Below are 14,663 nucleotides of genomic sequence, written 5' to 3'. Positions count from 1 at the left end.
TCAAGACCATCGACGAGAAGCTTGCTACATCTAAGCAAGCGAAGCGCAATTTGGAATTTTGTAGTGGTCAGCCTCAAGTGGGGAGCTCTTCTAGCAGTCGACCACCGCCTCAGGCCTCTCCTCCTCGCCGCACCACGCATGACATGGTCATCGAGAGCTCGGCTTTTGATCACTATGCCATGAGTTATTTTCAGGCTACTTCCACTCATCTACATAATGTGGAAGACATTATGCGCAGCATGGCGACGCAATTGGGACTTGATACATCGGGCTTTCGAGCGGCTCCGCATTACCCACCTCCATTCCCATTCCAGTCCACCGTACCACCTCCGTATGCTTCGGTCGCCCCACAGGATCCATCCATTCCCGATGAGAAAGACGACGACTAGTCACCAGGGGAGTCTCTTTTTACGTTTTTGCATTTTGTGTTCTTTTTTGCATTACCGTTGTTCGTAGTTTCTTTGTTGTTTTTGTGTTTTTGTATTTTTGAAGCATTGAGGACAATGCTTTGGATAAGTTTGGGGGGGTGTCTAATTATTTTTTTTTGTCGTGAGTTGTGTTCATTCTGTTTGCATTCATTTTGTTTCGTTAGTTGCATCTAGTTCGTACATAGCATATCATTTTGTTGCTAGTGTGTTGAGTCAAGAAAGAATTGGATAGCATGGCCAATGATGACACTGTTTGTCTGTTTTGAAAACTATAATCCATGACCGTCTGCCTGTCTGACCAATTTGAACTGGTGAAACCAATTAGATGAATGATCTCTAATATACTCGGTGACTTGTGCTAGAATCTGAGTTTGAAAAATGCAAACATAGAGATGATTGAGGCGTCGTTGTGAATATTGGACCTAATTTTCTTTGAATTCATTATCTCTAGTTGCCCCTTTGAGACTACACTTATATGAGTATGTGAGGTACATTTTCTGAATTTGTCAATAATCATCGTTTACTGTTGATGATTGGTTGTTTCTGCACTGATTGAATTTGTATGAGTTGATGGTGAATTGAAACGTGTCTAGAACTAGTTCGAACTCTCTTCGAGGCGCAATACGGGCAAAAACTGTGATTAGGGATGATTTAGGCAATTTTTCTGTGAATCTATTGAGCCTTTCAAGCTACCCATTGATACATTCTATCCCTAGTACCTTATTTAAGCTTTAATGAAATCGAATGGCATGCGTGAACACGTGTGGTAGACCCCATTCGTCATCTTTTCATGGACCTACATTCACTACCAACTACTAGTTTAAACACTAATTCCCACCTTAAAAGGAATAAATTGCATGTGTAAATGATATGTCCTTCTGTGTTTGAATTTAAAGAGTGGAGTAGTGTGAAAAAAAAATATGTGTAGTTGTGAAAAAGAGAAAAAAGAAGAGAATTGATAGAATGGGTGGAAAAGAGAAATCGGAAAATATGTGAATCAATGGTTTAATGAGGTGATTTAAAATGAAACAAGAAAAAGGAGGTGAATAAAAATGGTGTAGTCATAATTTACTCCTTGCTTTGAACTGTTGTCCTTCATTTGTAGCCATAAGCCAGGCCTAACGTTACAAGCTTATTAAGTCCTCTTGACCGAGTCACAGTTGCCCAATATACTAGTGGAGAAGAGTTGTGAGAATTTAGCATATGGACCGTTGACAGACACTGTTGATAAATATGAATTTGTGATCAAAACACACATGCACTATTTTTCTTGGTATTAAATTGCTTATGAGTGTGTTTATTTCATCTGTTTGATCTCATGTTTACCTTTAAGAAGTCCTCATGATTTAGGAATGTATGGATTGAATTTGGATGAAGGTACTTTGGAACATGAGTTGAAGAGATTATAAGTTTATGCGGTGAACTAGTTTATTTATAAAATTTACGTGTTAGTAGGTTTGATGGGATTGGATATGAATTTTTGTTTAAAATTTTTTTTTCTGAGGCCATTGCTCCATAGTAGTTCTTGATTCTTGTGTGTGTGTTGTTTAATCTTGCTCGAGGGCGAGCAAGGTTTAAGTTTGGGGGTGTTGATAGTGTTTAGTATGCATTATTTTATAGCATTTTTTATTTAGTTTGCATGCATTTAGGTTAATTTCGTAAGTTTTATTAGTGTCTTTTGTTATGTGTTTGCATTAGACTTACCTGGTTGAATTTTGTAGGAAATTAAGCAAAAAATGGGAATTATGTTCGTCCAAAGCGCGCGCGCGCGCGAGACCCTTTCTCGTGTGTGCGCCGGAGGAAAATCCAGAGGCAAGCAAGAAGATGCGCGCGCGCGCGTGCGCAGAAGAGAAATTCAGAGCATGAATAGAAGAGGCGCGCGCGGGCGAGCTCATGCCCCGCGCGCGCGCCGAAGAGATGTCCAGAGAGTTACAGAGAAGCCGCGCGCGCACGAGCTCTCTCGCGCACGCGCGCAAGACAATCGAGGATGCACTGTTTGTTTACGTTGCGCGCGCGCGAGACTTCCTAGGCGCGCGCGCGTGTCCGCATAACCTAATTTCGAGTTTTTTTTAAGTTTGAAAAGGACTCCAATTGGCGCGGCCGTATAAATAGAATTTTTATGCTCTTTTCAAGGACTTTTGATTTTTTTGGAGTACGGGCAAAGCTTACGGCGGCTGTGGAGAAAATTTTTTCAGAATTTCTTCTATTCTAGTATTTTATTTTATGTTTTTAAACTTGATTTATTGAATCATGTTTGTTAGTGAGTAGTTTCGTTTCTTCGATCAAGGCCACGAGATTGGGCCAGACAGTTTATGTAAAAACTTGATTTGTTTATTTGAGATTTTTAGACTTAATTGATTTTATTGATTATCAAATTTATCTTCGTCTTACAAATTTCTTGGCCAGTTATTTGTTTGCTTGTTAATCGAGTCTAAGTCGACAGAGGAGGTCTCGAATTCGATCACTTTGATTTTCAACATAGTGTAAAGCTGACTAGAAATAGAATTCGGTTTCATTATGCGGTTTAGGTGTCTACTGAATTTTCACGGTGATTTATGCATTCAAATTTGATTAGAATTACGAAAGATTAGTTCATAAATATTTGAATAGGTTTGATTGTTCTAGAAATAGACCTTCGAATAAAGTAGGAAAATTCCCGTAAATTAAGATTAAGTCTGATATCTTAGATCGATTACTTGTTGCATGAATTGTCTGGTACCTACGTGTGTCCTTGATCGAACTTTTTCCAAATTTTAAGTAATCCAAATTTTTCTGCTGCGTTTTTATTTAATTTAATTTTATTTGCAATTTTATTCATTAGTTTAAAATCTGAAATCATTTTTTTTCATTATTCTAGATTAAGTAGAAATAAATAGATTTTGGTAATCATATTTTTACAGTCCCTGTGGGTTCGACATCTGGACCTTTGTCCACTTTATTATAATTTGACCTGGTTCGCTTGCCAGTAGAATTTATTCATACTGAAATAACCGGTCAGTGACCGAAACTTGTGGAGGTGGAAGTAGTGAAGGACTTTCCAGAAGTTTTTCCCGATGATGTTGCGGGATTGCCTCCAGTCAGGGAAGTCGAATTTGGGATAGAATTGTTGCCTGAAACTAAGCCAGCTTCTAAGGCACCGTACAGATTGGCACCGACCGAGATGAAAGAATTGAAGGATCAGTTGCAGGAATTACTGGATAAGGTGTTCATCAGACCGAGTGTATCGCCTTGGGGTACACCGGTGTTGTTCGTCAAGAAGAAAGATGGGTCAATGAGATTGTGCATTGACTACAGAGAACTGAACCATGTTACAGTGAAGAACAGATATCCTTTGCCCAGAATAGACGACTTGTTCGACCAATTGCAAGGGGCAGAAGTATTCTCAAAAATTGATCTGTGATCAGGTTATCATCAGCTGAAGGTAAAGGATGCAGATGTGCAGAAGACAGCATTCAGGACTCGCTATGGCCACTATGAGTTCTTGGTAATGCCGTTTGGGTTGACCAATGCACCAGCTGTGTTCATGGATTTGATGAACAGGGTGTTTCAACCTTTCTTGGATCAGTTTGTCATAGTCTTCATAGATGACATATTGATATATTCTCGCAGTAGGGAGGAGCATCGTCAGCACTTGGCTACGGTGTTGCAAATTTTGAAAGAAAAGCAATTGTATGCTAAGTACAGTAAGTGTGAATTCTGGCTGGAGAAGATTTCATTTTTGGGTCATATAGTTTCAGCTAAGGGGATTGAGGTGGATCCGTCGAAGGTGGAAGCGGTTCGTAATTGGGCTTTCCCAAAGAATGCTACAGAAATACGAAGTTTTTTGGGTTTAGCAGGCTACTACAGGAGATTTATTCAAGACTTCTCCAAGATAGCCCTACCACTAACTTCCTTAACTCGAAAAGGTGTGAAGTTTGTGTGGTCAGGACAATGTGAGAAGAGCTTTACATAATTGAAGGAAAGACTGATTTCAGCGCCAGTGCTAGCAATTCCCGAAGGCACGGGTCGCTTTGTGGTTTATACCGATGCTTCTAAGAGTGGATTAGGAGCTGTGTTGATGCAGGATGATAAAGTAATAGCGTATGCATCTCGACAGCTGAAGGTCCATGAGAGGAATTACCCGACTCATGATCTTGAGTTGGCGGCAGTTGTTTTTGCTTTGAAGCTATGGAGACACTACTCGTACGGCGAAAGGTGTCAGATTTTCACTGATCACAAAAGCCTAAAATATTTCTTCACTTAGAAGAAGTTGAATATGAGGCAGAGGCGATGGCTGGAATTAGTGAAGGACTATGACTGTGACATTAGCTACCATCCTGGTAAGGGTAATGTTTTAGCAGATGCCTTGAGTCGCAAGTCTGCAACATTGAACCAATTGACAGTGCAGCAGGAGTTGATTGCTGAATTTGCACATATGAGTTTGGAGGTATTTGAACCAATGGAGGTATGCACTCTAGCAGCCTTAACAGTAGTACCTAGTTTGCTTGAGAGAATCAGAGTAGGCCAAGCTTCTGATGAACAGTTGACGTTGTGGAGGAACAGAGATGAAGCCAAGGGTGGTACATTGTACACTGTCAAATATGGAATTGTTCATCACCGAGGTAGAATGTGGGTGCCAGCAGTAGACTCATTGAGAGTGGAAGTAATGACTGAAGCTCATACTGTTCCATATTCCATTCATCCAGGAAGTACGAAAATGTATAAGGATCTGCAATCCTTGTATTGGTGGCCAGGTATAAAGAAGGATATCGTAGAATTTGTGAGTGAATGTTTGACTTGTCAACAGGTAAAAATTGAGCATCAAAGGCCAGCGGGACTCCTAAAATCCTTGTCAATACCCACATGGAAGTGGGAAGATGTCACTATGAATTTCGTAGTAGGATTGCCAGTCTCACCGCGAAGGATGAACTCGATTTGGGTGATAGTTGACAGGCTAACTAAGTCAGCTCATTTTATTCCAGTCAGGAATAAATTCTCGATGAATCAGTATGCAGAGCTGTACATTCGAGAAATTGTCAGATTTCATGGAGTTCCAGCGAGGATAGTATCTGACAGGGATCCTAAGTTCACTTCGAACTTTTGGGGAAGTTTACATAGAGGATTGGGAACAAAGCTAGCTTTCAGTACAGCTTTCCACCCTCAGACAGATGGTCAGTCAGAACGAGTGATCCAAATACTCGAAGACATGTTGAGAGCTTGTATGATCGACTTTGGAGGAAATTGGGAATCGAAATTGCCTTTTGTGGAGTTTACTTACAACAATAGTTATCAAACAACTATTGGTATGGCTCCTTATGAGGCGTTGTATAAAAGAAGATGTAGAACTCCCCTACATTGGGATGAAGTTGGAGAGAGAGCTTTTTTGGGGCCGGATATAGTGACCCAAACAGTAGATGTGATAGCCAAAATCAGAGACAGAATGCTGACAGCTCAAAGTCGACAGAAAAGTTATGCCGACCAGCGACGTAGAGATTTGGAGTTTGTATTAGGTGACCATATATTTCTAAAGGTGTCACCTTGGAAAGGTGTTATGAGATTTGGAAAGAAAGGTAAATTGAGTCCAAGATATATAGGACCTTTCGAGATCCTAGAAAAAGTTGGGGCTCGAGCGTACCGAGTGGCACTACCGCCAAACTTGGGGGGTGTCCACAATGTCTTCCATATCTCTATGCTGAGGAAGTATGTGGCAAATCCTTCTCAAGTTATCCGCCATGATCCAGTGAAATGGACGCCAGACTTGTCCTACGAGGGGATGCCTATTCAAATCTTGGACAGACAAGTTCGTAGGTTGAGAAATAGAGAGATTCCAATGGTGAAAGTATTATGGAGCAACCAGTTGGTTGAAGAAGCTACTTGGGAAACAGAACAAGATATGCGAGCACGCTATCCTGAACTATTTGGTAAGTTGAATTTCGAGGACGAAATTCTTTTAAGGAGGGTAGAGTTGTAAGATCCAAAAAGTCCACTAGCTTAATCACGATTAATTGATTTAATTATATGATTTAATGCATGTTATTTAGAATATTTAATTGTTATGTGGAATTATGTGAATTATTGGATGCCTGGAATGATGTGACTGCTATGTTTTTTTTTTTTTTTTGTAAAGTTTTCAGATTGGTATTAATTTTGGGTCGTAGGTACGAGTCTAGCCTTGAATCGAGTTAAGAAAAATATGTTAAATTAAGTTTAAAGGGATGCAGTGTATTTTATTGAGTGGGGCAGTAAAATTTTAAAGGATTTTTAAATATAACTAATGGGCCGTGTTGGAGCCCATTAGTCACAAAAGAAAAGCGTTCAGAAATTTTATTCTGAACTCTCATTTGAACGCTCACTTTTCTTCCTCAAAATCCCTCTCAAACGCTGCATCAAGGCTAGGATTCTTCAGAGGCTCGAGGCTAGATCGTCCTACCGCTCAGGTTATTTCCAATCGAATCAATCCAGGCAAGTTTTTACTATTTTTTTAAACCCATTCAAGAATATAGTTATTTTTAAGGTAAAACCATAGGTGTTTGATTGATGATCCATGAACGTTTTATTGAAAAAATTCTATGAGTATGTTGCTTGATTGTGATACGTGAAGCATTCCTGAGGTGTTCGGTTCATGTTTATCGAGTTTTGAAAGATTTGAAGGCAATAAATCAGATTTTTGGGTAAAAGTAGTTTTGAAGGTTTTGATTCAAAATCTTTGAAATGTTTGATGCATTGGTATAATTTATTTTGAGTTCATGATGTTGTAGAATGATATTTTGATGGAAAAATCGTCCCAAAGCATTGTGGGTTTTGAGAAAATGCAGAAAAAATAAGTTTTCGGAAAAGGGAGATGCGACGGCGCGCCCGCGCTGTTACGCAGCGCGCCCGTGCCTACTTTGCGATCGGACGGCACGCCCATGTTCTTTCATTCCAGGTAAAGCCCCCTTGAAGTATCAACTAATGTACGTAACAGCGCGCCCGCGCTTACTTTGCGAGCAGACGGCGCGCTCGCGCTGGTTGAGCGCGCGACCTCGCCTCAGGCTCGATTTTCCCACCCCATTTTATAAGTTTTTGAGTCCTAAAAATCATGATTTTGATACTTTGATGTTTTTAATTATTTTTAAGAATGTTCATGAAGAATTTTAAAGTTTTCAAGGTCCGAAAAGGATGGAATGCCTCGCGTGGATCAGTCAAGTTATGTATTGCATGATTATGTGATTTTCTCATGAAAGTTAATTTCTCATGAAATGTTTTTACGGATTTTAAGCATGTAGCATCACGAGAAACTTTATGAGCATGTACTAGATTTATGAAATGACATGATAATATGAATGATATGATGCATGGAAAATATTTTGATGATTTATGCATCTTGTGGTGATTATATGGGGTATGCACTTCGGGATGAGCTCCGAAACGGCTATCCAAACATGGCTCACGGGATGGTTGTACGGGGTATGCACTTCGGGTTGAGCTCCGAAGCGGCTATCCAAAGAATGAAAGTTTACGGGCTTAATGCCATATGCTTGTCTGATCAACAGGAAACTATGAATGGCTCGTTATGACGATTACCACACTACTCATACTTCATCTCCCCAAATATTTTTATGATATGGCTATATTAAAGTTATGTTTATTGCATGGGAGTTTAAGTTAATGTTTCCTTTTAAAGATAGAAAATCTTTTTCTGCATGCTCTTGTTGAGTCTTTCGACTCACTATACTTGAATGGTGCAGGTAATGATGATGTGGATGCTTTTATTGATGATTATGTGGGCGGACATGAAGAAGAGGCAGGGGTCGGTCCAACGGGCAATGCATGAGTGTGAATGCTTTAGATTGGAGGATGTTTTAAATATTATTATTGGTTGAGAGGAAAACAAGTTTTAAATTTTTAAGTTGATGACCATGCTTGGAAAATAATTTTAGATATTTTTTTTATTGGTGCACATTTTATACGCTCTTTTAATAAAGAATATGATGCTTCCGCAAAGTTTTTATTTTTACCAAATCTTTATGTAAGTATGTTTGAGTAGCGTTTCGGTTGAGAAATTGGGACGTTACATTGTTGATATGTTTTAGCATTTTCTTCCAAGTGAATTTTATGTGTGCATATTAAAGGATTTATACCTTTTATATCTTGCAAAGTCCATCCAATTGCATTTTTGTGTTTTTTAAGTAATATTATTAAATCTTCTTCTTGTTTTGGTAAGAGGGTAGAAGATATTACAATAGGATATGTTTGATTTTCATCAAGAAAATCATATTTTAGTTCTATTGGTAAAGGTTTTAATTCAAGTTTTGGATGATCATTTTCTTTTACTTCTTCAAGTTCATTAATTTCATCAATTAAATTTGATTTAAAAACATTTTTTGAATCAAAACTTTCCACTGAACAAACTTCAGATTGTTAATTTAAGTTTTCTTGGTGCATATTTTCTTCCACGATTGTTTCTATTGCATTATCATCTTCATCTTCATTAATAATTGGTTGTTTACATAAATTGAACACATTAAGTTCTAAAGTCATATTTCCAAAAGATAATTTCATTATTCCATTTCGACAATTTATTAAAGCTTGAAGTTGCTAGAAATGGACGTCCTAATATTATTGGAATTTCATTATGCACTTCAATTGGCTGTGTATCCAAGACAATAAAATCAACAGGATATATGAATTTATCGACTTGAACTAATACATCTTCTACGATACCTCTAGGTATTTTGATTGATCTATCGGCTAGTAAAAGAGTGACAGATGTAGGTTTTAAATCTCTCAACTTAAGTTTTTCATAAACTGAATAAGGAAGTAAATTCACACTTGCTCCCAAATCTAACAAAGCTTTTTTAATTTTATTTTTTTCCAATAATACATGAAATTGTTGGACAACCATGGTTTTTATATTTCAAAGTAGAATTATTTTGAATAATAGAACTTACTTGTTCAGTTAAGAATGCTTTCTTCTTTACATGCAATTGTCTTTTCACGGTACATAAATCTTTTAAAAACTTTGCATAAGAAGGTACTTGTTTAATAGCATCTAGTAGTGGAATATTTATTTTTACTTGTTTAAAAACTTCATAAATATCAGAATCATTTTTTTGTTTTTTATTATTAACTAATGCACGAGGAAACGAAATAGGTTTATTTGACTCACATAGTATTTCAGATAATTTATCATCAACTTTCTTAATCTTAGGACTCAAAGTATCATTTTTCTCGAAAGTATCAAGATTTTCATCCTTACTCTTTGAGTTTAAATGATCTTTGTTTTCATCATTAACTATTTACCATTTCTAAGAGTAATAAAAGATTTTACTTGATCAAATTTCTCTTGATTTTGATTTTTAGGATTAGGTTGTGGTTGAGATGAAAATTTACCTTTTTCATGAATATTAAGTGCAGATGCAAATTTTTCAAGAGTTTATTTCAAATCATTCATAGATTGAATGTTTTGAATATTGATAGACTCTTGATGTTGAATGTATGCATGAATTTCATCTTCAAAATGTTTTCTTGGAGGTGGAATATAAGGAGCATAACCTTGATGATTTTGGTTATTTTGAAAAGGTTGTTGTGAAAGTTGTGCATTATTATCGTTCCTCCAACTAAAATTAGGATGATTTCTCCAACCAGGATTATATGTTTGAGAAAAAGGATCAAATGTTGGTTTTTTTAAAATTGTTAACATAATTGGCTTGTTCATGGAGACATTCTTTAAATGAAGGCAAAGTTGGACAATTTTTTGTAAGATGATCATGTGTATCACAGATATGACAAACAATTTCTTGAACATTTTTTAATTGATCACTCTTTTTAATTTCTAATGACTCGATTTTCTTGCTAAAGATGCAAGTTTAGCTTGAATATCTACATCATCTTTAAGATGATAAATACCAACCCCATTTGTTGAATTATTGATTTTACTTGGTGGTTCAATTGAGCCTATATTATCCCAATTTTGAGCATTTTCTGCTAATGACTCTAAATATTTCATAGCTTCATTTGGGTTTTTATCTTCAAAAGTTCCATTACAGATGAATTCTATCATTTGCCTATCTTTAGGTATTAAACCTTCATAAAAGTGAGAAACTATTCTCCATATTTCAAAATCATGATGTGGTCATGTATTAAGTAACTCTTTATATCTATCCCAACATTGATAAAATGTTTCCCCTTGTTTTTGAGAAAAAGTTGTAATTTGCCTTTTAAAAGAGTTTGTTCTATGGGAAGGAAAAAACATTTTTAGAAATTATTGTTGCATTTCTTCCCATGATGTTATTGAACTTGATCTCAAATTTTGTAACCATGTTTTAGCTTTATCTTTTAAGAAAAAAGGAAAAAGCTTTAATCGAACAATATCCATGCTACAATTTTGATCATTATAAGTGTTGCAAACCTCCTCAAATTCCCTTAAATGCAAATATGGATTTTCAGAATCTAGGCCATGAAAATTTGGTAAAAGTTGAATGATTTGAGGTTTAAAATTGAAATTAGATGCATCAGGAGGAAAAACTAAACAAGATGGTGTACTAGTTCTTATTGGATTCATATGGTGCCTAAGTGTTCTTGGTTGTTCATGTTCTTGATTATTATTATTATCATCTTGATTATTAGAATTATCCTCCATGTTTAAAATATTTTCAAATACTCGAATAAGTCTACCACTTTGTTTACGACTCCAAACAATTATACAATTAAAAACAACATACTATTCTCATAAATAACATAAATAACAAAAAGTAAACTTAATTTATACCTCCCCGGCAACGGCGCCAAAAACTTGCTACAACTTAAATTGTAATTCACCCAAGTGTAGGTTGTCTGCAAGTAATATACTCGTGAGTACGAGATCGATCCATGAAGAGGATGTTGTAAGTTTAATTTTAGCAATGATATATTATAGATGGAAATATTATTATAAAACTTCAAATAAAAATTATAAAATTGTCAAGGCTTCAAAGATTCATTGCTGGTTTATTTAAGATTGCTTAACAAAAATAAATAAAAGAAACTAAAATAAGAATAAACATATAATAAAAATTAAATATTTATACAAATATATCATATAATATAGTTCCCACTATATTAATATCAGATTAACCGATGTTTAATACATGGTACCCATAATATATATATATATAAAAATGCATAAATATAAACATAAAAGAACAATTAAATATTTATACAAATGTATCATATAATATAGTTCCCACTATATTAATATCAGATTAACAGATATTTAATACATGGTACCCATAATATATATATAAATGCATAAATATACAATTTTGCTATCCTGCCCACTTCTTGTGCCCACCTAATGTGCCCATCATGAGGTGGCACTCAACTATTGGATGTGATGAATTGTGCGTCCAATAGTTGAGTGTCACCTCATGGTGGGCACATTATGTGGGCACAGTGGGTGGGCAGGATAGCAAAACTCCATAAATATAAACATAAAAGAACAATTAAATATTTATACAAATGTATCATATAATATAGTTCCCACTATATTAATATCAGATTAACCGATATTTAATATATGGTACCCATAATATATATATAAGTGCATAAATATAAATTGACATAAAGTAAATGTTAGATCAAATCACCATATTTCATTTAGAACAACCGGCAGAGCCACGCTATCGTCTAAATAAAATATATGACTTTTGTTTTATGTTAGTTGCGGAAAAGTAAATGTTAGATGCGAGAAAATAAATGTTAGTTGCGAAAAAGTAAATGTTAGATGCGAGAAAGTAAATTTTAGATCAAATCACAATATATTATTTAGAACAACCGGCAGAGCCACGCTATTGTCTAAATAATATATATGACTTTATTATAAATTGATACATATATTTATAGTATATAATTATTGTAGTATTTATTGTATCATATTAGACAACAAATCAAGGTAACCACATTCAAGGTACCAAGTATTTGATGTAAATAGATAACAATAAATCATCCAAATTATACCTACAAATAAAGATCAATTAGTAAAACAAAATAAAAAAATAGAAAAAAAAAGAATATACAAAATATAAACAATCTTACTTGACCAACAATGAAATATTTTCACCTTGACATAAAAAGATTTAGCTTGCCATGAACATGAAACTCAAGAATAAGGATAAAAGAAATTTCATACTTGAACTTGAGAAACTTGCACACTCAAACTTTTATTCTCACACACACAATATTTATTTTACAAATGAGGAATTTCTCTACACTATTGCACACTTCAAAACTTATACAACACATCAATTTATAGGTCAAATGAGAGAAAGAGTCCAAGACTCATTAAATATTGAATAGTAAAGTTGGTGGATGCTTGTCTCCTTGAATATCAATACTATGACCCAACTTTAATTGACATGTTTGATGCCTTAGACCACCGATTCAGCCTTTTCATTCAACATAGAACACGTAGAAAATTTTGTGTAGATGTGTTTGGAAATATAATTCACCTCTTTTGGATAAAAGGTGAAATAATTATGATATTTTTACTCCAAGCTGGTCATAGTGAAAGTAAATATGTCTCCATTTTGAGGTTTGATTATTTTGATAATCTTAATGATGTTTTTGGAATTTCTTGTCTTCTAAAAAGTTGAAGATGTCTCTTTTGTGATTCTACAGGATTTAAGATTACTCCAATATGACCTCAGTAGCTTGAGTAATTTTATTTTTACCAAACCTGCGCAAACCGTAAAATACAACATTTTTAGTAAAACATTTAAATATAAACATATAACACTAAAATAATACAAATTAATAATTTTAATGAAACTTTAATTTTAAAACACAACTTTTAACATATAAATAATTACAAATTTTAATCGGACCCGGATCCGGACCCGGATCGAAACCGGCCATAGCCGGTCCGGTTAAGGGTTGGCTAAATGCCAACTCGGACCCGACGGACCCGGACCGGATCCGGACCGTGGCCGTGAGATTTGATAAATTAAAATTTGATTTAATGTATCTGCCATCACATGTCTTGGTTTCCTAGATCGTGATGAAAAGAAGCAAGGTTTTATATCAACATCTACATCTGAACGTGATGCCCTAACAAATCCCGAGTTTCAGAAAATTGAATACATACAAAGTAGAATATTCAAACCAAATATCAACAACAAAAGAGATTGGGAGAAAGCCGTTCAAATCCTTACCTTTCGGGAAAACGTAGAGCGCAAAGATCTGAAATTGAGAGAACAAAGTGCAAGGGTAGTGAAATAGAGATTTGAAACCATGTTTAAAATAACAATGAAAGTAACGAAGAAAATGTGGTAGCAGTTGAGGACAAAGTGGGAGCCGGAGGAAAGAGGTGGGACGTTATTTAAATCAATAAAAAAAATTAAAGGATAGAATTGAGAGAAATTTTTGGTGTGTCACACTAAAACAGTTTGTATAAGGTCCTCAGCCATAATAAAATAGTAAAGAATAGTAAATATATATATATATATATATATATATATATATATATATATAATTAGTTAAAAACACGCGTGTAGATAATAATTATATTAGTATCCCCATAAGTTGTATATTTTAATATATAGAGATGCCGCAAAAAAAATTCAATTAAAGAAGGTGAAGATGATTTTTTTTATCGGATAAGGGGATCGTCATCGGCAAATTATTTAGAAAAAAATTGTTATTGCAGATTTAGAAGATGGCATACTAATGATCATGAGAAATTTGATGAATGATGGGGTAAAACTATGCTACACTTGGTGGAGCACAACCCTTGGATCATGGAGTCCCACATGAAATCATGTGGGTTCCATATGATTTATGTGGGCCCTTGCATGATCCAAGGGCTTTGCTGCACCTGGAGTTCTTCTCCAGGAGCAGCATAGTCTTAGCCTGAATGATGGGTGCAACCATCGGCCCCTTCTCCTTGATTCTGTCCCTGTTTATATATATATATATATATATATATATAAATAAAGTGTTTGTGATATCTAAAATAAATTAAGTTTTTATTTTCATTAAAAAATGTTTTTTTAATATCAAACATTTTTTTATTTTTTCTTAATTTAATCCAAAATAAGAAGTTTGTTACATGATGATTCTAATTCTTCAAACGTAGTTGTGCTATTTTGGTAAATAAATGAAATCTTTTCTGAACATTTTTACTCTTAATATTTTTATTCAATTCAAAATTACCCCCTGCATTCATTTTGTTATTTTACTAAAAAATTAGTATTATAATCATTTATTTCAAATACTCTAACTTGAAATTTTTTTTATTTT

General features: G+C 34.9%; 1 non-coding gene and 1 pseudogene across 1 annotated transcript; one reads left to right on the top strand and one right to left on the bottom strand.

The window, feature by feature from the left end:
- The window catches only part of LOC140871870 (uncharacterized), a 33,870-nt pseudogene extending 23,369 nt beyond the window's left edge, over positions 1-10,501 (bottom strand).
- Positions 10,502-10,507: 6 nt separating this feature from the next.
- On the top strand, positions 10,508-10,614 carry LOC140876997 (small nucleolar RNA R71). The gene has a single exon (XR_012149219.1). It is a non-coding gene; the product is annotated as a small nucleolar RNA R71 (small nucleolar RNA).
- The last annotated feature ends 4,049 nt before the right edge of the window (positions 10,615-14,663 follow it).

The sequence above is a fragment of the Henckelia pumila genome, chromosome 1 (genome assembly GCF_033568475.1).
Source record: "Henckelia pumila isolate YLH828 chromosome 1, ASM3356847v2, whole genome shotgun sequence".
In the NCBI taxonomy this organism is placed as follows: Eukaryota; Viridiplantae; Streptophyta; class Magnoliopsida; order Lamiales; family Gesneriaceae; genus Henckelia; species Henckelia pumila.
The sequence above is the reverse complement of the archived record's forward strand: the minus strand, read 5'-3'. Positions and strand labels throughout refer to the sequence as shown.